This window comes from Coenobita brevimanus, chromosome 4, assembly GCF_032717465.1.
Source record: "Coenobita brevimanus isolate Jiangsu-jjx chromosome 4, ASM3271746v2, whole genome shotgun sequence".
Classification (NCBI taxonomy): domain Eukaryota; kingdom Metazoa; phylum Arthropoda; class Malacostraca; order Decapoda; family Coenobitidae; genus Coenobita; species Coenobita brevimanus.
In genome coordinates, this window is record NC_136957.1 from 4,091,710 (window position 1) to 4,095,337 (window position 3,628).

A 3,628-nucleotide genomic window follows, 5' to 3' on the forward strand; every position below is an offset into this window, starting at 1 on the left:
CTTCTTTCACCCTCGCTATTTCCCTCTTAATCCTCCTTTCCCATTGTTCACACATCCTCCCTTCATCCTTCTCCTCCTTCCCTAAAACTCTTTGTATATTCCCTTCCTTCTTTCATCCTTCCTCCTTCTTTTCCCGTCCTTCTTTCTTCATCTCGCCTCCTTCCCTCGTTCAGCTCCACTCCTTCGTTCCTCCACTCTCTCTCCCTTTTTCGTTCTCTCGCCATTTTTCCATCACCCTCCTTCCTTACCCTCCATCTTCCATCCCTCAGTCTCCCTCTTCTTCCACTCTCCCATCAATTTTGCCCTGTATTGAATTTTTCCAATCGGTCGCCTCCTAAAATTGACCCATTTCCTCAATCACCATCTCACTACCTCACCTCACCACACTTTTGCCTTCGCCGTACAGTCTGACTCATTTCACTTTTCATTTCGCTTTACAATCTCATCTCACCTCATACCTCAACTTAGGGTTCCTCTCACAACCTCGCCTCACCACGCAGCTCAACCCACACTTCAGCTCGCTATCTTTCTTTTCCACACGTCAACCAACAACACATGTTACACTTCATCTTACTCCACACTTCATGTTGCACTTCATCTCATCCCACACCTCATGTAATACTTCATCTTATCCCACACATCATGTTACAGTTCATCTCACTCTACACATCATAAGTTATTTTCATCGCATTTAATTTTCGCCAATTCTTTCTCCACCTCAAAGACTCATTCCGTCAGTCCTGACATCGCACTTCATCACATCACGCTTCATGTGACTCCACACATGCAACTATACTCAAAGTGACACCACCATATCCAACACACATCACCATAAGCGTTTTCACACCATCATGATCATCATCACACCGCCATATCCAATCTCACACTCACACCATGATATCTAAACGAACACTACCATTTTCACGCTCACATCACCGTTTCCAACCGAACAGCAGGATATTCAGCCATGCACCATGTTACTTAATTTAATGCCTATATCTACGCCTTATCACTCCAGTCTTTACACTTCAAGAACTCTGACACTCTTCTACCACATCTCATTTTCTCATCTTACCCTGTACATGAGTCTCACACCACCACACCTCGCTCCATACCCCACGTTTACGTCAACATTCCTCAAACGCTAATACTTAACCCCACAGCCTCAAACGTTCACACTCTCTCACCTTCCATCATCACCTCCCACCATATTGCTATCGGGTTTTTATTACCACTTTCTTCAACAGAATAATTTAGTTTTACACCCATGCCATACGCGCATCACCATTTGGTATCCAGTCTCAGAATTTTCCCATCCATCCATTGCCAGACGCCATGTATCCCAAATGGGGTGGCCAATGGCTTAGAGTTAATTGTTTTACAGGGAGGGGCACTAATCCTCCACCAACCCCACTTGACGTAGGGATGCCAACGGCATCTGGTGTTCCCAGGCGGTCACCCATCCAAGTACTAACCAGACCCAACGTTGCTTAACTTCGCTGATCGGATGGGAAGCGGTGTACTCAACGTGGCATGATATCATGGACACTGACTGTCTTTATCATCATGTTTTCGTCATTTTCACTGTAATATTTTGGGGTAACCGCACCACAATATGAAGATCTATTGTATTTGCCTTTGTTTCTTCTCCATCGAAACACTTCTCAGTTTGAGACATTACCTTATCTCTTTACCAGTCGCATCAGGCTTGGTAAAATTGCTTTTTATCAAATATACTGTATATCCCAGGCACCACTTTCTGTCTGTCTTACTTTCTTTTCTTAGACGTTATAAAGGTATTTGTGAGGCCAAAGGTCAAACCACAAAACGAATTATTTCAGGATCTTATGTTCCTGTAGGTTCATTAACTGTCATAGCAACATGCACATCTGCAGTGAACTGTAGTTGTGTGGAGACCATTCAGCATACACTTAGCAATCTAGAACCGTCTATTCATAATGATCTATAGATCCATATATCGTTCAGCCATCTATTATGCATTCATCCTTCCTTCAGCAATGAAGGGATATTTCTAGGTAGAGATGGTTTGATATAGACTTCATAAAGCCATTCACCATTAATTATTTCTCCTAAACAAAATTCACAATTGCGTCTGGGTAACTAGACCAATACGAAAATTACGTTTGGTTGAAGAAGCTAAGCAGCGTCCTCTGCCTAGGAACACATTATAGTTTTATTTTTTCCAAATTAGCACTTGTGAGTCTATGTTTAGTGTCAATGGAAGATTGTGAGATGTTGACAGAGGAAGGGCAAGAGAAAGTGTGGCCTTGTTAGTGAGCCCGGAAGTGCAGAAGTGTGTGACTGAATGGAAGGAGGTCATCGAGACTGATGTGGGTGAAAGCGAAATTTGAATGTGAGTTGTCGGTGTTTGTGAGTGCATATGGGCCTGGTAGAGAAAGGGATGAAGAAGAGAGGGAGTCTTTCTGGAATGATGTTGATGAGTGTCTGCAGAGTTTTGGAGCGAATGTAAATGTGGTAATGATAGGAGATCTGAATGATAGAGTGGGAAATGTAGCAGTTGAAGGTGTAGTTGGTATGCGTGGTGTGTCTGGAAGAAATGAAAATGGGGAACGAATGATAGGGATGTGCACTGAGAGAGATATGGTGTATGGAAATACCTTGTTTGAGAAGAAAGACATTTTTAAATAAACATGGGTGAGACAGGAGGGTGGAAGGTTTGTTGATAGAGCATTGATGGACTATGTGGTTATGTCCAGGAATGTAATAGGAAGACTGTTGGTTGTGAGAGTTTTGAGATGAGAGGGTGGAGGTATGTCTGACCACTACCTGGTGGAGGGCAAGTTGAGAGTAGTTGTGGCAGGGAGGTATCGAAAGTGAGTGAGTTGGATAAAAGAGAGAAAATGATAGAGTATCAAGAGAAATTGAAAGATGAGTGGAACGTAGTGAAAGATCAGGAGAATGGCAGTGTGGAGGAGGAATGGCAGTTGTTTAAGAGTGCTGTGGTGGGGCATGCGGAAGAGGTGTGTGGTGCGAGACAAGTGGGTGGTGGTGTAAGAAAGGGAAGTGAATGGTGGTGCGAGGAAGTAAGTATGGCTGTGGCTGAGAAGAGACGTACATATGAAGTGTGGCTACAGAGGAAGGATGAGATGTCATATGAGAGGTATAAGGAAAAGAGGAACAGGGCGAGAAGGGCTGTGCGTGATGCTAAAGTGGCAGCAGTTGAGAGGTGGGGTAGGTGGTTGACTGAAAATTTTCAACAGAATAAAAAAATGTTTTGGAAGGAGGTGAAAAGGTTGCGAAAGGGAGACTCTGGGAAGGAAGAACGAATAAAAGCAGAGGTTGGAAGGATGTTAACTGAGATGGGTGCAGTAAGGAAGAGATGGGTGGAGTATTTTGAAAGATTGTTAAATGTAGTGGAGGAAAGGGAGGCTAAGACTGTGGCAGATGGAAGGGTGCAATGAATAAATGTGTTGGGAGAGTTGAATGATTCTTTGATCACGATGGAGGCAGTGCAGGAAGCAATAAAGGAGATGAAAACAGGGAAAGCTGCAGGTATGGATGGGTGTGCTGTGGAATGCCTGAAAGGTGGTGGAGCGACTATTGTTGACTGGTTAGTAAGACTGTTGAATGTGTGATTTGTGCAAGG

The 3,628-nt window shown here is 43.7% G+C and overlaps 1 pseudogene; it reads right to left on the reverse strand.

The window, feature by feature from the left end:
- Positions 1-1,426: 1,426 nt before the first annotated feature.
- On the reverse strand, positions 1,427-1,547 carry LOC145397002 (5S ribosomal RNA; annotated as a pseudogene).
- Positions 1,548-3,628: the final 2,081 nt, after the last annotated feature.